This window comes from Balaenoptera borealis, assembly GCF_965194805.1.
Source record: "Balaenoptera borealis genome assembly, chromosome: 9".
NCBI classification, from domain to species: Eukaryota; Metazoa; Chordata; class Mammalia; order Artiodactyla; family Balaenopteridae; genus Balaenoptera; species Balaenoptera borealis.
Window position 1 is genome coordinate 117,726,447 of NC_138873.1, and position 27,447 is coordinate 117,753,893.

The 27,447-nt window shown below is 35.7% G+C and overlaps 1 long non-coding RNA gene across 1 annotated transcript in view; it reads right to left on the reverse strand.

Annotated features, from left to right (window-relative positions):
- The window catches only part of LOC309635083, a 41,430-nt gene extending 14,197 nt beyond the window's left edge, over nt 1-27,233 (reverse strand). Inside the window, exon 1 of the long non-coding RNA XR_014248618.1 lies at nt 17,109-27,233. This is a non-coding gene — a long non-coding RNA (uncharacterized lncRNA). The remainder of the gene's footprint in view (nt 1-17,108) is intronic.
- Nucleotides 27,234-27,447: the final 214 nt, after the last annotated feature.

Genomic DNA, 27,447 nt, shown 5'->3' on the forward strand with positions numbered 1-27,447 from the left:
ACATATATTACATATAATTACATATATTATATAATTACATAATATTATATATAATTACATATCATATATATTATTTTACATATTATATATATAAAATTTATATGGTATATATATATTCAATTAGCTATATCTGTCATATCTAGAGAGCAAGTTTATATAATCCAATTTAAGTCTATCACAATTAAATACTTATGAATGTTTGTAGTTAATGTACTTAACAAATACTTACTCAGCACCTAACACAGTGACAGGCATAGGTGTTGAGCACATACTGGTGATTAAATAGTCTTGGGATCTGGTCTCAGGGAGCACATAAGTTACAAAATAGTGGTGAAGACAGAAAATCAGCATATATGCAAATGAATATACGTATAATTACAATGTGTGATAAATGTAATAATGGAAAGGAACAGATAGAAAAAAGCAGGATGGATGACCTATTTAAGTAGGGTGGTCTCTACAACTTTTTTAACCAATTCCGTACCAAGTATTCATTACCAATAAAAAAAATCAACTCCATTTCTGTCATAGTTTATAAAGGCTATTTGGAACTATGTATCTGTTCATAGGTTTTTGTGGCAATTTGAGTAAGCTTTAAAACACCATTATTATACAGTTTTGAGCCACACAATGTATTTGGTTTGAAAAATGGGAAAAAATGATGGTTGAAATTATTCTACTGCCTTAGGTTGGATTCCGAATTTTCAGTTTTTGTGTGGAATTCTTAGGAATAAACCTATAATTGTAATCCTTTTTGGTTTGTCAAAAATGTAGAGCTATTGCCAAATGATATCCATTTAGGAAATGCATTACAAAGTCTTGAAAAGAGAGCTGTGCAATTATGTGTTCATAGTTACATCCCTTGATAGTATTAGGTTTGCTAGGAATTTCCAGGCTGTAAGCAATAGCAGTTTTCTGAAACTTTGTAAAGCCATCATTTGGCTGTCTCATGTAGAGCTTGTTCCCAGTAAAATAAGATGAAAGAAATAGTATTAAGTAATTTCATCTATTTTCATTAATGTTCTCATTGTGTCTGTTATGGTGGAGGAGCAATCCCTTACTCTGAGTTTAATTTCACCTGATCAATAGCAGTGAACCAAGGGTCATGCCGTAAAGATGAACCATAAAATCACCTTTATACGTCAGTTCTGTTTTATTCCTCTTCAACATATCCCCTAAACCAAACTCCCATTTCAATCTGTTACTCATCCTCTAGAAATTATTAGTTTAATTTCCAATGGAATTTGTTATTGATTTTTTATACATTACTATGATTCTTCTTAATCACAATTTGTGTTGAATAATATATTTCCATGTAAATCTAACTTTAAACAAAAACCTAAAACTAGGAAATGTCATTTTAAGTGGTAAATTAATCCATGTCCAATTAAGAAACTGAAGCATATGGGCTATTATGCTTCATTGGTTCTATATATGGTTTCAATATTAACACTGTGTTCTCCAGACTTTCTAAAGTGTGTTCAAGATAATGGCATAAGTCCATTTTTAAACTTCCCTTTTATTAAAAAAAATAGGAACAACCAAAAAGTCTGTAGTTTTCTTCTATTGAGCTGCATAAAGATCAAGGTTGGGCTTCCCTGGTGGTGCAGTGGTTAAGAATCCACCTGCCAATGCAGGGGACACGGGTTCAAGCACTGGTCCGGGAAGATCCCACATGCCACGGAGCAACTAAGCCCGTGAGCCACAACTACTGAGCCTGCGCTCTAGAGCCCGCGAGCCACAACTACTGAGCCCGTGCACCGAAAGCCTGTGCTCCGCAATAAGAGAAGCCACCACAATGAGAAGCCCGCGCACCACAGCGAAGAGTGGCCCCCGTTCACGGCAGCTAGAGAAAGCCTGCATGAAGCAACGAAGACCCAACGCAGCCAAAAATAAAATAAATTAATTAAAAAAAAAAAGATCAAGGCTGTGACTATGAGAGTTTGTATAATGATTGACCTCTACATCAATCCATTTTCTAAATAAAATATTGGAATGTGTATATTTGTAGACTTTTAAATACTTGAAGAATGCTGAAAAGAATTCCTGGTGTTTGTGGACCACCCTTTTAGGAAAACTGAGTCTGTTCCCAACAGCTGGTTATCAGAACACGTCACACCTCAATCATTTTGGCAAGAAGAAATCTCCTCACATTTTGATTATATTTAATAGGATTTATTCTTGCAATGCCCTCAAAGAAAGCAAGTATTGCCAGAATAGCGTCCCAGCTTCTCCAGAGGAATACATTTCAAGAAATATAATCAAGGTGTCATAAAAATTTATTTTCTTCTCCATTTTTCTTTTCAACATTCATTTTCTTCTTTAGAATCATGAGTTCATAATGGCCAGAGGTCATGCTAATCATTAGAAATACAAAAGAAAAACAGATGTATCTGAATCCAACTGTAGCACTTTATCTGTCTTTGTCTTATCCACCTTCTTTCTCTGTCTTTTCACCTATTACCCGCTGGCCTTTTGTTTTTTTTTCCTTTTCTGATATGATGTGATCTTCATGGGGTTAGGTCCCTGAGTAAACTTTGGTGTTAGGGTAGACGTTTCTACAAAAAGGGCAAAATCACTCACAACAGTGTAGTTATAGGGGGTGGGGAGCAATTTTCCAGTCTTCTAATATTTCCTTTCATATGAAGGGAATTCCAGTAGAGGAGGAGGAAGAACTTAATCAGAAGCTGTACCTTTAGACAAAGAAACAACACTTGGAGACTTTCTGGGCTTTTTCCCGGAAGCCAGGCTGCCAATAGAGAGCTGGGCTCCTCCGAGATGTGTGGTCTCCCAGCTGGACACCAGGGGGCGCACCGCCTGATCCAGGGAATGCGTCATCAGGGGCAGAGTGGATGGTAAGGACCTAATGCTATCATGAGCTAAGTCACATTCTCCCATGTCACCTTTATCAGTATGAAGTTAATTTTTGGCCTCATGTATCAATTGGTGGAAAAGCTGTGTGGGCAAAAAGCAGTGGAATTTATTGAGCCTCCTCAAATTCAATATGTTTTTCCCTCATGCGTTTCTCCCTGACCTTCAACCCTACCTCACCCCACCCCTCTTCAGGAGTTTAGAACTAGGAGTCCGAAAACTAGCTTCATTTGCATTTGGGGAATACCCAATTAAAAATGCAGTCTTTCAAAGTGAGATTAGGTTACAATTCAGTACCAAATTCTCACCCACTGCCCTTTCCCCCCCAAGATTCATAAATATCCCAATTACTCTTTTTCAGGCATGAAATCAGTCGAACTCTAGCCAGCCATGGTATCTCATGAAAGAAAAATATGGTACAAAAGATTACTATTGATTGACACACTTACTAAATATTTACTTCACAGCATTGACCCAGCTAGCATACATTTAGGTGACCTTCTGAGCTCTGGAGTTGTACCAATTGTAGTTTTCTACTGAAATAGCAAGACACACATGCAAGCAAGTTAATCTTTATTCTTTTTTGTGCTGTTTCTTTTCTGTTTCCTATTCTATTGAAACAATGTCCTACTCCAGAATTGGTACCCAGAATCTATTAACACAACTATTAGATCAAATAGACCACAACCAAAATTGGAAGTGTGAGGCAGAATCATCACTTTATCGTCGCCAACCTATGGAAACTGGAAGCAATGAGAGGGGTTGATTACAGTTATAGTACTGATAGGTCTGCTTATTGATAAGCAAAGCTCTTTCTCTCCTCACTGTCATTAAAGCGTACCAATGACTCTTTAGTCAAGAGGGTAGAACTACCATGGAGGTGACAAGAGAAGTAAAAGAAAATCCCATCCCTCTGGGTTAGGGAGATTATGGGAGAAGAAGCTAAAAGGGAAAAGAGAGTCTGGGATGAGACATTTCTTACTGGATCACCTGATTACCCCTCCAGTAGCTACGTTTAGAGGAGCAGAGCAGGGGTGGGGGAGAGTGGGAAGGAGGAGGACTTTGGTCTGCTGTAAATGTGTGACACTGGCAGGAGATGGCCTCATGGGCTGCCTCTTCACCAGCTAGAGTTCAGGCAGGAGGAAGAATATTAAAGCGCACTCAGAGATATGGTTAGGTAGGTAGTTGTAAAATCTGAACTAACTTTCCTAGGCTCTTTTCAACTCCCTTGTGGCGTGCATGCGACACCGAAATTCTCTGTTTCCTACATAGATATACCATGCCACAAGTTGTATTTTGTATTTATTTGTTGTCATTTATCTATCATGTGTTGGTTTGATTTTTATTGACCTGCTAGCCCAGGGTCAAAGAATTTCAACCCGAACGGGCAAATCTGGGCTCGGTGATGGTGCAACAACATCTCCTGTCTCATCACCTCACTCTCTCTGCCAACCAGATGTTTATCCTTATCTCAGCAATACTGAAGAGGAAGGGGTGTCCAATCTAGAGTCCTCCTGGGTCACTCTCTGGTGATTTCTGCACTCAAAGCCAACTCTTTCTGGGCAGGGATCCTTCTGTTGTCTCGAAAGAACACACGCCCTCATGTGCCTTGAGATTGTTAGTCAGAGGCATAACGAGAAATGGCGTTCAGAGCCGGTAGTCCCTTGAATTCACTAGGATGTATACAAGCACCTGTAGTTCATCAGCTACCCTCTCAAACCCGACGACTCAGTGAACGCCCCGGGAGGGCGGGAGTCACATCACTTTACATCTGGATGTTAGGGACCTAGGAGAAACCCTTGCCAGCAACAGCCCTGGGAGGGATGTACAAACTGAAGTTTACCAAGAAGAGAATAAGAGCTCCTTAACTTCCTAGAGGCAAAGGCCACGCTCCCAAGCACTCAAAAATGCTACATCTCCCTTTGTAGTGTTATTTCTTGACAAGGTTCTTTTTTTTAATTTAATCTTTATTGGAGTATAATTGCTTTACAATGGTGTGTTAGTTTCTGCTGTATGACAAAGTGAATCAGCTATATGTATACATATATCCCCATATCTCCTCCCTCTTGTGTCTCCCTCCCACCCTCCCTATCCCATCCCTCTAGGTGGTCACAAAGCACCGAGCTGATCTCCCTGTGCTATGCGGCTGCTTCCCACCAGCTATCTATTTTACATTTGGTTGTGTATATCAGTCCATGCCACTCTCTCACTTTGTTCTTTAACATGTATAAATAAATGCCACCATCCTCACAGTACTTGGTACTTTGAAAATTCATTGTGAAACCTCACTTTAAGCTCTTTAATAAATTCTTCCCTGTTCTGAGTAAAATATACAGAGATTTAAAAGCAAAAAAATAAAACAAAAAAAACTGAGGAATTTCAAAATTTTACATACTGTTAAGAAAGGATTTGGATGATTTAAAACACTAGTTTCCACATGATGAGTGTTTTAGTGGGGGCAGGTGGAAGTTCTTGTAATACCTTGACGATTCCAACAGTTTCCTGGCTGGTTTCCCCACGTGTCCCCCTCCTGACTGTTTTCGACTAGCCGGAGTGTAATTTTTAAAAATATATCTCAGATTAAGTGATTTTCCTACTCAAAACCTTGCCATAGTTTCCCATCACACAAATTCATCTCCTACAACATTCCTTCTTACTCACTCTGTTCCAGTTGCATTTGCTGTGCCTTTGACACACAAAGCAGACTCCCCTGGGGCATTTGCACCTGTCATTCTCTCTGCCTGGTATTCGCTTCCTCCAGATATGGACATGATTACCCCATCACTTTTTTAGGGTATTTGCCAAAAATCAACTTCTTAAAGAGGGAGACTGACCAATGGCCTTATAAGAACACCCTATAGTCATTGTATCTTCCTATTTTGCTTTATTTCTTTCAAACCACTGTCTGATATTACATTACTTATCTGTTTAGTTGCTGTCTCCCCAAAATAGAATAACTGTTCTGTAAGATCAAGGAATGTATTTGGTTTCCAGGGTATAGAATAATGCAGTATTAGCCACTCAATAAATATTTATTGATTAAGTGAATTTTATTTTAGACATTGTTATAAATAAAATCAGTATGTTTATGTGATGTGATCTTGTTTGTTACTTGGTTTTTACATTTTCAGGCAGGTGTGTAATTGGTAGACATAAAACCATAACATCTGCACCTCATCAAATTAATTTTGTGTGTCTTAAGTGGCAAGCCCATTTGCTGACTGTTTTCCAAAATTCAAACCATGCTGGTCTTTTTGATGTGATCAATAAAGAACTGAAAAAGTATATTTACATAGATTGTCCATGAAGAGAGAATCTAATTATGTCATTTGTTATAAAAACCATGAATTGGAGGCTGCATTTAATACTTACTGGTAAAATCCAAACCAGAGAGTACTTGGAAAGAATCATTCCTCTTGGACTTTAACATAAATCATTTAATATCTTTTGGTGGAAGAGTTCCTTCTTATTTAAATTTTTCCTCATTTAATATAAACAAAATATATTTTCCCCAAAACATGATAGTGTATATAGAGCAAAGACTTTGGAGATAGTCTGATATTGTATTAGGGCACCCATCCCAGCATTTATGGGTTGCATGTTTCCATTTTCAACTTCAGTCTATTTTTTATCTGTCCGATGGGGGTTTAAATACCTACATTGCAGAGAAGGTGGGAGGAGTTATTGTTTTAATAATCTATAAAGGACCTAGCCTAGTACCTGACACATGGCTAAACAATTTCCTTTCCCTTCCTTTTCATATCCCTCACTTTTATCAGTGGTTAAACCAAAACCTGGTTGAGAAAGTAAGGCCAGACTCACCCAGATTCTTTTCAAAGAATCTAGAAAAGTTACTGCATTTGTTTGAATGATATGAGAGGCATGTATTCCTCAATTGGTCAAATCATCTGTTCTCATATGTATGTGTTTGTAGAGTGAGAAAATTGGCAGGTCAACATCAATTGTTTTTTCCTCCTCCATCCTTGCAAATGCAGCATTTTCTGTGGCTTTAGAGTCATCTGCTGATGTTACAGTAAGAGTTGATATATTGGACACATTTGACCATAGCCAGCCAAATCTAATTCTGATGAATTTATCCTGGCTAGTCCCTCATCTCTGTTTACTGCTTAGAACTTGAAATCCAAGCACATGCCATTCCATTGCATGCCTCCAAGAGATTCAAGGGATTATATTTAACTACAGAGAACATAAATTATCAGTGTTGTTGTGGTTGTCTTAATCTGTTGAAGTTTTGTCACATATCTTGGATCAATTGCTTTGAATATGGATTTGGACATATCCAAACTTGATCTTAGTTAATAAAAATGAAGTCTGTTAAGTATTAATCAGTTATCTTCCTTGTTCTACAAAAACAATATCTGCTTGTAGAGCATTAAAATTGAACTAGGATAGTTTGATGCACATCAACAAAAAATGTTATAACATTTCCCCTGGCTTGTTTCTATTGGACTACATTACTTTAACCTAGAGACACAAAAAAATTGAGTTTGAAAGACATTTTTGATGAGAAAAGGGATATTCCTATAGGAATTTCTAAGCATGGTTTAAAATGGCTCTAAAATCTATTCTAAAATTTAGCTGATGTTTCTTATAGGCTCTTTCAAGGCCACAAGATTGCTCCACTCCAAACAGCAATCACAATAATACTGAATTCATGACACTTGATATAGGACTTGGTTTTTCTAAATTATCAATATTTTGAAATAAACATGCAAATATAATTGCTTCTTTCAAATTCAGTATAATTTTAAACATCTTAAATCACATCACGAGTTTTTTAAAAAATTTTTTCATAGCTAGTCAACAATCTATACTTTAGTGACACATCTAAACTGAAACAATTCTTCCAACTGTTAAGTCATAAAATCACAAGAGAGAAGTATACTATTAAATTGGTCTCTTGGGAAAATGATATTGAAGTTATTACTAAATATAATCAGTGTCTTCACCGACCCTTCATGTAGAAGGTGCTATATATGATCTTCTTAAAGTTTTTAATTTAATCTAATTTATTTATTTTTTATACAGCAGGTTCTTATTAGTTATCCATTTTATACATATTAGTGTATATATGTCAATTCCAATCTCCCAATTCATCCCACCACCACCAACCCCCTGCCCATTTTTCCCCCTTGGTGTCCATACGTTTGTCCTCTACATCTGTGTCTCTATTTCTGACTTGTAAACCGGTTCATCTGTACCATTTTTCTAGATTCCACATATATACGTTAATATACGGTATTTGTTTTTCTCTTTCTGACTTACTTCACTCTGTATGACAGTCTCTAGGTCCATCCACGTCTCTACAAATGACCCCATTTCATTCCTTTTTATGGCTGACTAATATCCCATTGTATATATGTACCACATCTTCTTTATCCATTCATCTGTTGTTGAGCATTTAGGTTGCTTCCATGACCTGGCTATGGTACATAGAGCTGCAATGAACATTGGGGTGCATGTGTCTTTTTGAATTATGGTTTTCTCTGGGTATATGCCCAGTAGTGGGATTGCTGGGTCATATAGTAATTCTATTTTTAGTTTTTAAGGAACCTCTATACTGTTCTCCATAGTGGCTATATCAATTTACATTCCCACCAACAGTGCAAGAGGGTTCCCTTTTCTCCACAACCTCTCCAACATTTGTTGTTTGTAGATTTTCTGATGATTCCCATTCTAACCTGTGGGAGGTGATACCTCACTGTAGTTTTGATTTGCATTTCTCCAATAATTAGTGATGTTGAGCAGCTTTTCATGTGCTTCTTGGCCATCTGTATGTCTTCTTTGGAGAGATGTCTATTTAGGTTCTTCTGCCCGTTTTTTGATTGGGTTGTTTGCTTTTTAATATTGAGCTGCATGGGCTGTTTATATATTTTGGAGATTAATCCTTTGTCTTTGTTCATTGGCAAACATTTCCTCCCATTCTGAGGGTTGTCTTTTTGTCTTGCTTATAGTTTACTTTGCTGTGAAAAAGTTTTAAGTTTCATTAGGTCTTATTTGTTTATTTTTGTTTTTATTCCATTAATCTAGGAGGTGGGTCAGAAAAGATCATGCTGTGATTTATGTCAGAGTGTTCTTCCTATGTTTTCCTCTAAGAGTTTTATAGTGTCCGGTCTTACATTTAGGTCTTTAATCCATTTGGAGTGTATTTCTGTGTATGGTGTTAGGGAGTGTTCTAATTTCATTCTTTTATGTATAGCTGTCCAATTATCTCAGCACCACTTATTGAAGAGACTGTATTTTCTCCATTGTATATTCTTGCCTCTTTTGTCACAGATTAGTTGACCATAGGTGCGTGGGTTTATCTCTCGGCTTTCTATTCTGTTCCATTGATCTATATTTCTGTCTTTGTGCCAGTACCACATTGTCTTGATGACTGTAGCTTTCTAGTATAGTCTGAAGTCAGGGAGCCTGATTCCTCCGGCTCCGTTTTTTTCCCTCAAGATTGCTTTGGCTATTAGGGGTCTTTTGTGTCTCCATACAAATTTTAAGATTTTTTTGTTCTAGTTCTGTAAAAAATGCCATCGGTAACTTGATAGGGATTTCATTGGATCTGTAGATTGCTTTGGGTAGTATAGTCATTTTCACAATACTGATTCTTACAATCCTAGAACATGGTATATCTCTCCATTTGTTTGTGTCATCTTTGATTTCTTTCATCAGGGTATTATAGTTTTCTGAGTACAAGTATTTTACTTACTTAGGTAGGTTTATTCCTAGGTATTTTATTCTTTTTGTTGTAATGGTGAATAGGATTGTTTCCTTAATTTCTCTATCTGATCTTTCATTATTAGTGTATAGAAATGCCAGAGATTTCTGTGCATTAATTTTGTATCCTGCAACTTTACCAAGTTCATTGATTAGCTCTAGTAGTTTTCTGGTGGCATCTTCAGGATTCCCTATGTGTAGTATCATGTCATCTGCTAACAGTGACAGTTTTACTTCTTTTCCAATTTGTATTCCTTTTATTTCTTTTTCTCCTCTGATTGCCATGGCTAGGACTACCAATACTATGTTGAATAATAGTGGCAAGAGCGGACATCCTTGACTTGTTCCTGACCTTAGAGGAAATGCTTTCAGTTTTTCACCATTGAGAATGATGTGGGTTTGTTGTGTATGGCCTTTATGATACTGAGGTAAGTAAGTTCCCTCTCTGCCCACTTTCTGGAGAGTTTTTATTATAAATGGGTGTTGAATTTTGTCAAAAGCTGTTTTTTTATCTATTGAGATGATCATATGGTTTTTATTCTTCAATTTGTTAATATGGTGTATCACACTGATTGATTTCTGTATATTGAAGAATCCTTGCATCCCTGCGATAAATGCCACTTGATCATGGCGTATGATCCTTTTAATGTGTTGTTGGATTCTCTTTGCTAGTATTTTGTTGAGGATTTTTGCATCTATATTCATCAGTGATATTGCTCTGTAATTTTCTTTTTTTGTATTATCTCTGTCTGGTTTTGGCATCAGGGTGATGTGGCCTCATAGAATGAGTTTGGGAGTGTTCCTTCCTCCACAATTTTTTGGAAAAGTTTGAGAAGGATGGGTGTTAGCTCATCTCTAAATGTTTGATGGAATTCACCTGTGAAGCTGTCTGGTCCTGAATTTTTGTTTGTTGGAAGATTTTTAATCACAGTTTCAATTTCATTACTTGTCATTTGTCTGTTCATATTTTCTATTTCTTCCTGGTTCAGTCTTGGAAGGTTATACATTTCTAAGAATGTGTCCATTTCTTCCAGGTTGTCCATTTTATTGGCATAGAGTTGCTTGTAGTAGTCTCTTATGATGCTTTGTATTTCTGTGGTGTTCGTTGTCACTCCTCCTTTTTCATTTCTAATTTTATTGATTTGAGTCCTCTCCCTCTTTTTCCTGATGAGTCTGGCTAAAGGTTTATCAATTTTGTTTACCTTCTCAAACAACCAGCTTTTAATTTTATTGATCTTTGCTATTGTTTCCTTTGTTTCTATTTCATTTATTTCTGCTCTGATCTTTATGATTTCTTTCCTTCTACTAACTTTGGGTTTTGTTTGTTCTTCTTTCTCTAGTTCCTTTAGGTGTAAGGTTAGATTATTTATTTGAGATTTTTCTTATTTCTTGAGGTAGGATTGTATTTCTATAAATTTCCCTCTTAGAACTGCTTTTGCTGTTTTTGCTGCATTCCATAGGTTTTGGATCGTCGTGTTTTCATTGTCATTTGTCTCTCGGTATTTTTTGATTTCCTCTTTGATTTCTTCAGTGATGTCTTGGTTAATTAGTAACGTATTGTTTCGCCTCCATATGTTTGTGTTTTTTATGGTTTTTTCCCTGTAATTGATTTGTAATCTCATAGCATTGTGGTCAGAAAAGATGCTTCATATGATTTCAATTTTCTTAAATTTACCAAGGCTTGATTTGTGACCCAAGATGTGATCTATCCTGGAGAATGTTCTGTGTGCACTTGAGAAGAAAGTGTAATCTGCTGTTTTCAGATGGACAGTCCTATAAATATCAATGAAATCTATCTGGTCTATTGTGTCATTTAAAGCTTGTATTTCCTTATTAATTTTCTGTCTGGATGTTCTGTCCATTGGTGTAAGTGAGGTGTTAAAGTCCCCCACTATTATTGTGTTACTGTCGATTTCCCCTTTTAGAGCTGTTAGCATTTGCCTTATGTATTGAGGTGCTCCTATGTTGGGTGCATATATATTTATAATTGTTATATCTTCTTCTTGGATTGATCCCTTGATCATTATGTAGTGTCCTTCCTTGTCTCTTGTAGCATTCTTTATTTTAAAGTCTATTTTATCTGATATGAGTATTGCTACTCCAGCTTTCTTTTGATTTCCATTTGGAACATCTTTTTCTATCTCCTCACTTTCAGTCTGTATGTATCCCTAGGTCTGAAGTGGGTCTCTTGTAGACAGCAGATATATGGGTCTTGTTTTTGTATCCATTCAGCAAGCCTGTGTCTTTTGGTGGCAGCATTTAATCCAATCACATTTAAGGTAATTATTGATATGTATGTTTCTATGACCATTTTCTTAATTGTTTTGGGTTTGTTTTTGTAGGTCCTTTTCTTCTCTTGTGTTTCCCACTTAGAGAAGTTCCTTTAGCATTTGTGGTAGAGCTGGTTTGGTGGTGCTGAATTCTCTTAGCTTTTGCTTGTCTGTAAAGCTTTTGATTCCTCTGTCGAATCTGAATGTGATCCTTGCCGGGTAGAGTAATCTTGGTTGTAGGTTCTTTCCTTTCATCACTTTAAGTATATCATGCCACTCCCTTCTGGCTTGTAGAGTTTCTGCTGAGAAATCAGCTGTTAACCTTATGGGAGTTCCCTTGTATGTTATTTGTCATTTTTCCCTGGTTGCTTTTAATAATTTTTCTTTGTCTTTAATTTTTGTCCATTTGATTAATATGTGTCTCAGTGTGTTTCTCCTTGGGTTTATCCTGCTCTGTGCTTCCTGAACTTGGGTAGCTATTTCCTTTCCCATGTTAGGGAAGCTTTCAACTATAATCTCTTCAAATATTTTCTTGAGTCCTTTCTCTCTCTCTTCTCCTTCTGGGACCCCTATAATGCAACTGTTGTTGTGTTTAATGTTGTCCCAGAGGCCTCTTAGGCTGTCTTCATTCTTTAGGCTGTCTTCATTCTTTTCATTCTTTTTTCTTTATTCTGTTCCACAGCAGTGAATTCCACCATTCTGTCTTCCAGGTCAGTTATCCATTCTTCTGCCTCAGTTATTCTGCTATTGATTCCTTCTAGTGTATTTTTCATTTCAGTTATTGTATTCTTCATCTCTGTTTGTTTGTTCTTTAATTCTTCTAGGTCATTGTTAAAAATTTATTGCATCTTCTCGATCTTTGCCTCCTTTCTTTTTCCGAGGTCCTGGATCATCTTCACTATCATTATTCTGAATTCTTTTTCTGGAAGGTTGCCTATCTCCACTTCATTTAGTTGTTTTTCTGGGGTTTTATCTTGTTCCTTCATCTGATATATAGGCCTATGCCTTTTCATTTTGTTTATCTTTCTGTGAATGTGGTTTTCATTCCACAGGCTGCAGAATTGTAGTTCTTATTGCTTCTGATGTCTTCCCTCTTTTGATCTTTTAAACTATACTAAATCTGGCCATTTTCTTGCTGTAATAAGAAGGACCAGATCAAGAACCTAAGTAGGTACAGGGAACCCCCTATGGACTAAGAAATGGTAGTAAGTAGATATCGCTGACACTTATTCAAATTTATTTACAATGATCGTGTGCAATTTTAAAAGAATAAAAAAAAAAAGAGCAAATAACAATTTTTAGGAGTACTGTATTATCAGACCCAATAAAAATCTCACCTTTCTCTTCATCTCTCTGTCTTTTCTTCTCAAATGAGATCTTCAAATAGCAAGAGAAGTACAAAATGGAAAGTAATCTTATGATGCCACTTATTATAAGCCTCTTGAAGAAATGAAGGAGAGAGAGATGTCCCCAGAAGACCAATACATATATATCAGCCTGGTCAGACTGGCGGTTTACTTCAACTCTCATTTATACCCCTGAGAATTTGGCATTTCTTCAGTTCTTTACCTGAATCTATGTCATTTCATATTCTATCTTTTCAATTACTTTTGCCTTAAATTATCCGGAGTCCCCTGATACAAGCAACTTGGAAAAATGGTGTTTTGACTGAATACTGAAAGGATAAAGACAAAAAGAACTATACATAAACATTGTGCTCTGGTTGGTAAACTTCCTTCTCACAGGGTACAAATTAGTAATTCTGAAACTACTTTATATGCATACTAGTGTTGAATAACTAAATAAATTGCTTTTAAGGGGAGCCAGGTTTCTTACAGACAGTCAAAAAAGTTACAAATAAAGAAGGGGGGAACCTGGAATGAATTAGAGTCAGAGATACCAGTAGGAACTTATGTTTATTTAAACATGCATACAAATAGATATAAAAATAAATATATATATATGTGTGTGTGTGTACATGGGTTACTATATATATATGTGTATGTATATATATATGTGTATGTATATATATATAAACATATATATATATATATATATACACACACTTATATTTTTTAGTTCTGTTCACTAATAGAATCTAGAAGCAGTGACGTCCCAGGAGCACATCTATACTCAGATCTTGGTTTCTAAATACTAGTCTCCAGTAAAAGGAACCAGTGCTTCTTGGGAAATGGCTGATCCTAGAACTAAGGTAGGGAAAGTACAAGATGTCTCTGGAGCACCTTACAACTCCAGAAATTAAGGATGTGGAAAAAAAAAAAAAGGTGGATTCAAAAGACACAGGAATCCACCCAAGTTTCCAGTGGCCAGAGGTGGAACAATTTGAGCAACAAAATAAATAGCCATGGTATTGAATTACTATTACCCAAAGAATGAAACAAATATCCATGAGTCCACATTAATGTAAAAAAAGATGGAAGAGAAAGAATAAATGATCCTTACAGAGGAATCCCAAATAGCATATATTCCCTGCCTGTAGGAAGTGGAGCCTAATTCCAATCCTCTTGAATGTGGACTGGACTTAGTGACTTGTTTCCAAAAGATAAAAATGTAAAAAATAGTAACTTGAGGGTGGAGAAACATGGAAGACACTGCTTTAATTAAGTGGTCAAGGTTAACCTCACTAGTGGTAAGTCATGTCGATATCATAAATCCCTTGATATGATGCAATGAGAAAGGCACCTCACCTCTGTGTTATTCTACCCTAAAACCCACAATTCCAGCTTAGTCATGAAATTGATCAAACAGATCGAGGGAAATTATACAAAACACCTGATCATTACTCCTCAAAAATCAAGATCATAGAAAAATAAGGGAAAGACTGAGAAACTGTCACATATTGTAGGAGCTCAAGAAGATATAAAGACTAAATGCAATGTGCTACCTTGGATTTGGGTTAAATCCTAGATAAACAGTGGACTTCAGTGGAAAAAATGGTGAAATCTAAGTCTGCAGTTTAGTCAATAATGCACTAATGTTAAATTCTTAGTTTCGACAAACGCAGTGTGGTTATATAAAATGTAACCACATTAGGGGAAGCTGGATGAAGGGCATATGGGAACTCTCTGTACTATCTTTACAATTTTGCTATAAATATAACATTTTTCCAAAATAAAAAGTTAAAAGTATCCAGTTCTTTTTCTTGCTGATTTCTCCTTAAATGATGCCTGGTGCTAATGAACAAATTTTTCACAATCTCATTTTAACAGTGGAACTAAGATTGTACTCACAATTTGTACTCAAAATTGGAGAATTTTTTAGTAACTGCTGCACTAAAAATATCATCTCAAATATTCTGAGTGTTTACTCTGATGTTGGTATATGGATAAAAATAAAACATAGGTTGTTCCCTGAATGCTTTGTAGACTAAGTGTCTATGCAAATTCAAAACAGGTATTGAAGCCCCCCTAAGACACACTATGATGAAGCGGACCTCATTGTAATAGTACATAAAATAAAGGGCAGACATGTTGTAAATACTTGAATTTCTCATACAACTAATATTTATTAAGCATTTGTAATGTTTCAGCTACTCTGCTAGGTAGTATGGATAGAGTGTTGAATGGAGGTTTACTGTTTGATGGACTGGCCATGAAGATATTCATCCGTTTAGATTCTAAGGCCAAAAAGTAGTTTTCTTCATGACTTTCACAGTCTTACTAGCTTTCATCAGGAACATCTATTTGAGATTAATCACTTTCAAACCAGAACTAGAAATATGAGGAAACTGCTTTTTCATTAAGCCTATTCAGAGGGCTCAGAGTCAATCTTTTCTTCATCTCCTTTCCCAAAATATGCTGATAAATAGAATATTTATTCATACCCATCCAGCTTATTTCAATAGAAAGGCTACTTTGGGTGCTGCTTCAAAAGTATAGGGAACCAAGTGAATGATCTAGATAGTAGAAAAAATTTGCATGTTAAAGTCAGCTTTTACTTTTAAGGAGAAAGATCAATAAGAGAAATATTTGATGCCAAGCACAGTATTTCTTTACATGAACAGTTTTCTTTACAATGAACAAGGTTTCATTTCGACTACATCATTTTTCTCTAGCGGAAGAGTTTCCATAATTACTAAACATATATAATTGGCTTAATTCTAAAGGCTTTAGACTGTGCTGCTATGCTAGTATTTATATACCATTATATGTTACCTTTACAGTTTTCAGGGAGAAAGCCAAGAAAAGCAGGGCTGACTAAAATTCCCAACCTCCTCTTAAAGACCAAGATTGAGTTACAATATTTCAGTATAAAAACCAAACAATAATTACTCTGTGTTTATATGTAGTATTTTATAAGAAATATCAAAGAGCTTATTCTGGAATTGATTATTAGAAAAAAAATTACACTCTTAAAAGCATTTCATCTTTTTTCTATGACTTGTGTATTAGCTTGGACTTTTAGCTGCCAGTAATAAGAACATAGGTCAGACTTCCTACAAGTTTAAAAAAAGAAGGCGGGGCAGAGAGATTTATCATATCTGAGTGTCTCAAACAATCCAAGGACAATTTCGGTCTGGTCCTGAGGATCTCTGCTTCTTTCTGCATGTCTGTTTCCTCTCTCTCTTCTCTAATCATGGTTTTCAATGGCATCAAGCTTGCCATTGAACTTGGTGCTGCCAATTACTAGCTTTTTTTTTCCCCCTTGGAGAAATTATTTAATCTTTCTGTGTCTGTTTGTTAATATATGAAATGGGGATGAAAATAGTACCTACTTCACTGAGTTGCTGCAAAGATTGAATGAATTGCTTTGTGTAAAACACAGAACAGTGCCTGGCCTGGTAAACATTCTCCAAGTGCTAGGTATTATTTGTATTGTAAGGTCACCCCGAAAGCTTTCTCCATAGCCATTAATTAAGAAAATAAGGCAAATGAAGAAGATTTTCCCAAAATAGTCCATTAAAAAATGAAGGTACCAAAACCACAATAACCTTTACCACCTAATTAAATTAGAAATATTAAAGCGCCATTTTGTAAAAAAAGATTCTATGAAGGTCCTGTGCTCTAGAATTTTTACAGAGCCATTCCAGATTGTTAGGCCACTGTTTTGCAGATAGCAAATGCCTTGCATATAGCTCTCTGAGTCATAGCAACCTTGAGACACCCCTGAGAGCCTATGAAAGTCTGGGTGCTAAAGTGTCCACTGGAAGTTAACTGAAAGAATAAGAAGGGGAAGTAGACAATAAGGATGTGAAATAGATGTCTCGTTTGCTCTCACCTCTGCCCAGAATGAGAAACTGGGGAGTAAGAATAAACAGAAGCTGATGTTTGTTCTGTTTTGTTTTTCTCCTTGTATTCCTCCCAGTTTTCTCTCTTACTGGTTCCGGTTCTTAATTTCTCCCATTTGAATAACCCTGCAGGAGAGACAAATAGGGCCTTAGGTTATCTCATTTCCAGTCTCCTAGCCATTGTCAAATCTTGCATTTGACCATATTGTTTGACCCTTAGTTTTGAAACTAAACATATTTGAAGTATAGCAGAAAGATTGAACAAGTGAAAGAAAGAGGCTGCATGAACAAGTGAAAGAAAAAAGAATTTCAGTACAAGGTACTCTTAGGGAATAGCATGGTTAAGAGAATAATTTTAGCTGAGAAAAGGGGGTGAAAAGAGGATAGTATGGTTGTTGCAGGCTATTTCAGATGTTTCATAAGATTTGACATGCCTAGGTTTTGAAGGGAAAGTTATAAAATTAACCACACTTACAATAGCAAGGTACTGTTCAATCAACCTCATATGTGTTAATTTATTTCGCTCACAGTAACCTTATACATAGTATCTTATTCCTATTTCTTATAAGGAAGCTGAGCCCAGAACAGTTAAGTAAGTTTTCTAAAGTCACACAGCTTATAAGAGGCAGAGCCAGGACTTGAAAATCAGATAATCTAGTGAGCCCAAGACCTTTAACCCTACCCCTTACTATTCTGCTTTGAAAAATAACTGAATTAGAAGCTTAATTCTACAAAGCAAAACTCAAGAATTAAAATAAACACATTGATGTAAATGTCATTAAGAATTTTTACAAAGTTCTATATCAGAATGAGGACATGATCTGTATAACTATATTTGCCAATATAAAAAGGGAAATAATTTGATATCACTACTGTACTTTACTGCAAGTTCTGAGATTAAAAAAGTGCTTGTGAAAAGAATAATTAGGGATTGTTCTTCTCTTATTTAAAGAAATAATACCGAATATTTTAGCCTTTGAGAATGAAAATATTCAACTAAACTAAAGATTCAGAGAAAATTTAACAAATGAAGACAAGATATTTGCATGATTCAATTCAAAGTTCAGCCTTAAAGAAAAAGACTAAATACTTGAGGAAAAATAACTCTCCATCATGACTAAGTAGGATTTATCTCAGATATGGAAGTCTGGATTAAAATTCAGAAATCTTTTACTGTGATATTTTATTGCTAAGAATCTATAGTGAAAACCAAAAACCAGTCTTATTGCTACCAGTGAAAATACCAGAAGTGTGATGAACACTTGAGATTGTATTAAAATTAGGAACTAAATAAAGATGCCCATCATGATATGAAACAGAAACTAGTCATATAACTTTTGAAAACTATAGACATAAAGGTGCTAGAACCTCACCATCACCCACCAAATCAAGTAAAAGCTTTTAGAATAATAAGATAATTTAGTAAATTTGTTGGTTATATGATACAGAAACATCAACAGCTAACTTCTATTTCAGCAGGAATCAGTAAGATCCATCTCACAATAGCGACCATAAATCTAAAATATATAAGATAATCTTTCTTCAGAGGCCTGTAGGGGAAAAACTATAAAACTCTAAGAGAAAACTTTAATAATTGGAAGAATATGCCAAATTTCTAGAAAATAAGGTTGAATATTTTGAAGATATCATCTAAGCAAATTAATTTTAGGTTTCATGAGTCTAATAAAAATTCCAATGAGATTGTTTTTGGAACTTGATGAAATTATTTTAAAGTTCATATGCCTGATAATAGATAAAATGTTCTAAAGCATTTTTAAAAAGATGATAGTTAAGGGGGAACTTGCGCACAGGTATTAAAAGATACTGGGCAGCCATATTGCTTTTTATGGCTGCTCGAATTTTGATATTTAGTAATAATTCATATATTTTATACTTTTGTTTATTAAAAACATATTATCGATGAAAGTTTATCTAAATGATTCAAAAATATTAAAACAAAGTGACCAAAGATATAGCATGTAGAAAATGAGAATTTCAGGCATTATTGACTCACTAGATTATAAGTACATGGCACTTAGGGATAGTAAATAGGGACGGGTCATGGCTGTTATTGCTGCTGCCATAGCTCAGGTATCCACCATCTCTCAGCTGACTATTTTTTTTCCATGGAAAGGCATTTTATTTTAAATACAGCAGTGTGTACTTGTCAATCCCAAACTCCCAATATATTCCTCCCCTCCACCCTTCCCCCAGGTAACCATAAATTCGTTCTCTGAGTCTGTTTCTGTTTTGTAAATAAATTCATTTGTATCTTTTTTTTTTTTTTAGATTCTGCATATAAGTGATATCATATGCTATTCGTCTTTGTCTGGCTTACTTCACTTAGTATGATAATCTCTGGGTCCATCCATGTTGCTGCAAATGGAATTATTTCATTCTATTTAATGGCTGAGTAATATTCCATTGTATATATGTACCACATCTTCTTTATCCGCTCCTCTGTCGATGGACATTTAGGTTGCTTCCATGTCTTGGCTATTGCAAACAGCTCTGCAATGAACACTGGGGTGCATGTATCCTTTCGAACCATGTTTTTCTCCAGATATAGGCCCAAGAGTGGGATTGCTGGATCATATAGTTGACTATTATAACACCTTTCTAACTGGTCTCCTCAGTCCCTCCAATACATCGACCCCATAGGTGAGAAAGTCATCTGCACAAAAATAAAAATAAATCCTGTTGCTTGCAGGCTTAACAACCATCGTTGGTCCCTACTGGCTACCCCACTTCAATTTATCACGATGGCTCACTTTGTGGCTCTAACCTCCTTCTTCACACTCCAGCTGCACAGAATATCTCATCCACATTCTCCTCTTTATGTCTGAGCAGTAATATCACTGTTCTGTGCACAGGATTTTTCTTCTGCCCAGAATGTGATTTGCAATATGCTATTTAAACACATCCCTTCAGGATGTGCTTCAGGTCTTCATTTAAAGCTCAAATTTTTTGATATTTCATGGGAGGAGGTCCACGAAGGCAGAGTCCTGATGACCACTGTATGCCCAATACCTAGACCAGTACTTGTCACATAGTAGGAGCTCAATAAAATATTTGTTACGTGAATAAATAAATGAACATCTCCCATAGGTGTATAACATTGTATTATAATCACTTGCTTATCTTCTTTTATCCTGATTTACAGCAGGAATGTGGAGGTTTTTTCTTTGTTTTTGGTGGGGCGATATTTGTTTCCTTGTTTGTTTATTTTAAATTTTCCATCAATGCCTGGACATATGGTCAAGGCTCAAAAAATATTTGTTAAATGAGTGAATAAATAAATAAATAATATAATGTTACAGCAAAAGGACAAGCATTATTTACCTAACACAACACTACGTATAGTAATTGCTTGCTAAAAGACCAGAAACATATTTACATATTGTTTTAGAATTAATTTATATTTATTTTCTACTGCAAGTAATTGTGTTTAGTCAATTCTTTCACAGTCACCATTCTTTTTACATATTACCTTCGTAATGACAATTTTGACTTTTTAGCAGTCATTTTATACTGTAATGCAGATGTTGTAGGCACTGGTACCACATGACTTATTGTTTCATCTCTTGGGTTATCATTTTGAATTAATAAGGACCTTCTGGAGAACAGCCTTTCCTAAGAGCCCATTTACTGGACAGAATCTTGCATGAATTTTGATACTGCAATCATTTGTCAGGCACTTAGTATTACTTGTATACCTCCCCTCCCACCTTGGAATGTGTTTTCTGAGTAAACAAATCTATAAAGGAGAAATTGGGGAAACTCCTAAAAATAGCATTTTGTGAAAACTCTCCATCATTTAACATATCTATAAGTATAGACAGTGTAGTTACAAATCCCACATATGTCCTTTATAGCAATTTTCCTAAAATCTCCTCTACAGAAAGAATGTATATGTTTGCTTCCTTTCTGTACAGTTACTTGAAAATAATATGATTGGATGTTTTTCAAAGGACTCTGCAATTAAAATTTGTCCTGAATTCAGACTACTCAAATTGTTCCAAATTACTGACATTTACTGTATTTACAGGACTTGTGTAGCTTAATCATACTCTGATACAGATTGCTTTTTTATGTAGCAAGCTGTACTTTAAATGAGCAGCTTCAAAGATTTAGATGTTTTTGTTTTGAAAAGTTCTTTTAAAGATAGGCACAACCATAATACGAGTTTAAATTTGAGATTAAGTTTGCTCAGTGAAGTAGAAAGAAAGCAAATAAACTTAGGAAATTTTACATGGGCAGACAGGAGTGTCTGCATTCTTTTATCTCAGATGAATGTGAATTCTCACTTAACACTTCCATGATGATAAAATTAATCAGTAAATGCCCTCAAATCATTACCATTGACATATACCACTTTCTCACCTAAAGTCTAAGAATCTGGTGCCTATTAAAAATGAGAGCGAAAAAGACCTTCTGGAAGTAGCTCATGTTCTAAGGACAAATATAATGGAATGTAGCATATTATCCAGCAAAATCCTTTGAGGACACTAACACTTGGTATTGATTTTATTTATTTAACGACCTATTTCTTAATTTTTCCCTCAGTTTTATTAATTTTTTGAAAAATACTTATTTTCCTATGCATGTGCCTTAAACAGCTAGAGGACTTGGGCTCCCTATGTCTATTACTTTACAACAAACCCATTTTTGCCCTTTTTCTAGTCATATAACTGGATTTAGCATAGAAATACATAGAATACACAAACCCAGTCGCTACAGAACATGCTTACACTAACAAGAATTGAACTAAAGGCATCTGTTTACTTTTTTAAAATGCAAAATGTCATAGGAATTATTAACTATTTCAAATGTTGCTAACAGCATACATACAACTACTATTCCCTTTAAGAAAATGAGAAGTACTAGGCCTCTTATCTTCTGAAATTATGAAATGCCATTCTCACCCTTCCTTGGTGTCTATGTCTGGCCTCTATTTTTGCAGCCCTGAAAGATTGCTACCCCTCAAGCACTGAGTCAGTTGAACTGAGAATTTCTTTGAACTGAATTTATTTATATTGGCTTTTGTCACCTTAGCATACGGGAAAAGCAAAAACTACCAGCAGCTATCGACACCAGAAGCCTTGACGACAAATCAGAAAAAAATGTATCTGTTAATGATCAAAGAGCAACTTCTACCAATATACCAAAAATGCCTCAAAGTACGATAAAGGTTTCTTTTGCTTTATATCCCTATTTATCTGTACATGGTAGCCAAATCCCCTAAATGGATTATCTGTGTGGAATGAGTTAAATCCTGCAGTGTTCCTATTTGCCTTGACTCTGATTCTCTTGATAATTTCTCAGATTCATACCAATTAAGAATCAAACATGTGAACGCAAGGATAATGCAACACAATTCTGTTGCACTGATGAATTACATTGATTTCAAATGTCACCAAACGGGCCAAAAACAAGACAGTATGTGACAACATTCAGATTAATCCAATAGGGTCGATGAACCTGCCCCTGGGACCAGGTGACATATTCAGGACTTGTCTGTGCTGAAACCAGGTGTCCTGCCTCATTTCTGTTACAGAAAAGCCAAGACGAAGAGCTTGGCATTGTGTTCTGCTGGAGCCTACGTACCTCAGCACGGTGGCCACAAACCCGTAGAGCAATTTCAAATAGTGACAAATCAGCAGATCTCAGAACGGGGCTTAGGACCAAGTCATCAGCACCAGCTGATTCAACAGATTCACATCTGAACTCAAACTGATGGAAAAATCCGATTTAACCCCTTGTGAAGGAGCTTCTAAGATTTCATAACAGCACCTTCTTCTAAAAGCTAGAGGGGAAAAAAAGTACCTGGACAAAGCTTTTGAAGCAAGCAGTGAACGTCAATATTGCTAACAGTCAAATCCCGGCAACTTGAACTTAGCAAAAAACTTTGTTGAGAAAGTGAGCATTGCTGAAAAGGGGTTTTGGCTGCTGTACAAATTTCTTTTTTCTTTTTGCACTTGATACACTGAAAATAGACATAGAAAACCCTTGGTTGGACCAAATAAACCCTGTATATATCAGATTATTAGTCTCCTGTGTGCCTTCCGGGTGCATTTTTGAGGGTAGCATCCGTCTTAAGGCATTTGAAAATTAGGACTTTCTCATGAATGTGGTAAAAATGGAATTTATAACAAGGTCACTAATGGAATGTATTTGCATGATTCATTTATCCTTTTATAGGATAGGCATGGCCAGACACAGGGTGTTATCTAGAGCGTTTCTAAAATTACTTCTCTGGGGCTTTTGTCCAGCTTTAAGGAACTTCAAAGAAAAAGTAAGTAAAACATATTTCTTCTGGGTGACTTTAAAAACAGGTAAATGATTTTTAAATGAAAGAAAGATAATCTCTTGGGGATTGTGTTTATGAATCTACACTTTAACAAGTATTTCAGATGGCAGTAACAGAAAAATTAGGGGAAAAAAACAAATTTACATGAAGACTTTAAACTTATAAATCTCCAGAAAGATGTTCTATGTATTAGGAAAACATAAGGAACTGTTCCTTTAAATAGTCTATGTTTGAATGGTAACTATAACTGGAAAATAAAACAAACTAAAACCTTGTTTCAATTTTAAGAAGCAGTTTGAGCTGGCAATGCCTTCTTCCTTATAATGAAGTCAGTTTCCACCCCTCACCCCTTGCAGTTAGTGAGTTTCAAGGAAAGCCTTGAGCCAAATATATAAAACTTCGACAGGCTACTTAAACATTTTACAATCTCTTAAAGAATTTATAACTCTAGATTTATAATGAACAAAAGATAGCCTGTTGGTGCTTTAACTCTCTAGGTGTAAGACCATTCTTCCTCTGCATTTTAATGTTTTATTTGCAGCTGGACAGTCAGTCATCACCAACACTGACCCTACCTACCATCATTCACATGGAGAAAATGAATTCATGGCACAAATTATAGGAGAGCTCAGGCAAACTGCTGATTTTCTTTATCAAATTCAGGATCATTTTTTATTTCCTTCTTAGTATGAAAGTTTGGTTGCTTTCTCGTGATACGAAGCTTGAGAGAGGAGGTCACAAAAAAATAAAAAGAAATGAAGGTGACGGTCAAGCTCAAGTTCAACTATACTTCAAAATGAGTTGGGCGTGTGCCTCAGGCTCTCGGGCATCTGATAAAACCGGAATAAGGAACATCCGTCCTCCCAGTTCCTCGGTGCTACTGGGAGCAAGTCTCAGTAGGGAACAACCTTGACAGATGAAAGTTACAGGGAGGGAAGGGGCTGCATTTAGCCTCACTTCCACAGCCTACCAGGACATCATCAGAGCCCTGGGGCATATGTCTTCAAAAATAACTGAAAATAGGATAAGGGCAGATAGAGCTACAAAATGGAGATGGCAGATGGTAGGGGTCTTTTTTTTGGGGGGGCGTCAGTGCTTTCTAGACCCAAAGTCGACCTTCAAATATTCATGATGTCAACTTTGCCATGTGTACTTCTGGGACCCAAGATGTGTGGTACCTACTTTTACCCACGACAAAGAATTTTGGTGCCGTTGGCCCTGGGAAGAGAGTTTAAACACTGTTTGCTATTCGGTCTTTGCCTAAAACTTGGTTGAAACATTTGATGTCTGAAAGCGTTGGTTGAAAGGATAGTTAAATATCCATTTCTCCAGCTTCACCTCTGTTTCAAGTTATATCATAAGAGAGCAATGTTCCTGGATTACCTTAGCTTCTTGCAGAAACGTCTTCTAGAGGTTGAGATTTAATGTGATGCCCTCGGCTATTGTAGAGGTGAAATTAAAACCTCGGGTATTTAACTGCCTACTCGTTGTCCCTTTTGAAAGAATCCCCAGGATAAATTCCTCCTAGGCTTCAGTCAGGAATTATTTTTCTTCAGATAGATTTTAATACTATTTTTATGGGGCAGAGAGAAATTAAATAAACCAATCTGCTTCTCTTTCGAAACTGGCTTCCAAATTCACTGTGCAGCCGCCGTAACAAAGCCATTTTAAATTCCTGTTATAAGGGACTAGCTCTCTCTCCTTCTCCCTTTCCAGGGTTACTCGTACCTGAGATCTATAGATTATCTGTCTCAAGGTTACCTAGAAGGCCTTGGAAAAACACAGGTCCCTGAACCACACCCCAGAGATTCTGATATAGTAGTTCTCAAAAGGGAAATAGTGATGTGCATTTTATTCAAACAGGCCTCATGCCTTAAGATGTAATGCCATTCTCCCTTTGCATCTTGATGTTTCATAAAAACTCGGGTTATTATGTACTCCTGAGTTTGAACCATTTCTAAGTGGTTCTGATTGGTCTTTTAGTGATATTAGGGGATTCAGTTCTTTATTTTTTCCTAATCAAACAATATGACTGATTTGAAATATTCATGCACACATATAGAGTCTTTTTTGTGTGTGTGTGCAAACAGGTAAGATGATGAGGTAACAGATGACCAGAGGGAAGGAATAAACACACAAAAAGAACTGCTGTGGAAATGTGTAAAACTCGCACAAAAATGTGTTGCTTATCAGTAAATCCAAATTAAGAAAAATACATACATAGAAAACCAAGGAATTCTGCAAAGAAATCTAGCATGTGTTTTGCAGAAAGGGATAAGACTTCAGACCTCTAGTTTTCAGGTACTGAAGGCCAGGATCTCTAATTATTTTAGTTTTTTTTTTTTTTCTTTAAAACTTTTTCATGCAAATGGTTTTGTTTGGGTTGTAAACTAATTGCAGGGGTTTGATTACCAGATACTTTCTAGCTTGCCTCTGCAAATGGTTTTTACAAACATGAAAACCAGGGTATAGCTGATTTAGTGAACCCCATTGGTAAAAACCTGAGATATCTATACGACAGCGTATTTTTTTCTAGCACAATTAATGATTCTGCCCAGTTTGAACACAATCTAAACATATAGAAAGTTAGTATATAATTCACTTGGCCAAACAAATCTTTAAAATTTGTTAACTTTTAAACAAATTTTCAAAATCAACCAAGGGATTGTGTTAAAGAAATGAAGGATTCTTTATAGCATTGTCAAAAGTATAAAATAGGTACTATAGACTAAATTTATTTTTAAAAATATGCAAATGCAATCTGATATATTCTTTATCAAACTAACCTTTCTTTTTTGTAGACTTCACATACCAAAATATCTCACATGTCCGTAGAGAATTACATAAAAACAAACAGCCCTAACTTGTGGTCACAACTTGCCAATTGAGTTTGAAAATGCATACAAAATAAAAAGGTGGCAGTTAATTGGTTTTTAAATCTCTATTTAGGCTTTTGAAAAATATGGTAGATGAGCACAAATATTCAACCTCCTTTGATAATAACAGAAATAACCAAAATGGTAAAAACATACTATAATTATAATTTTTAAAACTCCAGTGGCACTGAAAACTAGGGAAGGTGCCACCTATAGGCCACAGAATTCAAGAAATTTCTGCTTTATATAGTGTAAGTGGAACCAGGTGGAATGAAGACATTTAGAAGCAACTCAAAACTCACTTTCCTACGAAAGCAGTATAGCCTCACAAGCAAACAGCAGGCAGACCAGGAGAAGCCCAATTAATTTTCCTATTTTTAAGAGGCAAAGGTCAGGGAGCACTTAGAGAATGAAGAATTCCTGTCACTGCTGTAAATCAGCATCAGCTGAGTGAGGAAATGCCCAGGCAAGCCCAGCTATGCCTCAAGGAAAGCCAGCTCCTTGCTGGTTTGTCAATGGATTTTACTGTTGGATGAAGCCATTTCCTAAAACAGAAAGAGCTAAAACTTATAATCAGAGAATATTTAGAAAATAACAACAATGAAAAATGTTCCACATAAAAATTTTGAGAGGCAGCCAAACTTACTCTCAGAAAAGAAATACTAACACACACTATTTTCATGGTTAAACAGGGAGGAATAAAAATAAATTAACTAAATATCCAACTCAATAAATTAGGACTGGAACAAGAAAATAAACCCAGGATATGCAGGAGAAATAAATAGCAGCTAATATTTGAGTTTATTCTTCTAGTTTTTGTATATAGGATTTCACTTAATCGTCCCTACCACCCAAGAAAATAGATACTAATAACATTATGTTAAAGATGAGGAAACTGAGATGCTCAGAGCCGAATTTTAAAAATGCAGAAGTGGAATAATCAATAAATAAAAATACTTAGTTATTACTAAAAATAAACACAGAAATAGAAATTATAGATACCCATTATTAGGAATACAAAAGATGATACAATTACAGATATAAAGCTATTCATAAAATTTTAAAGAAGATGTGGTACACAAGTACAATAGAATACTACTCAGCCATAAAAATAGAATGAAATAATGCCATTTACAGCAACAT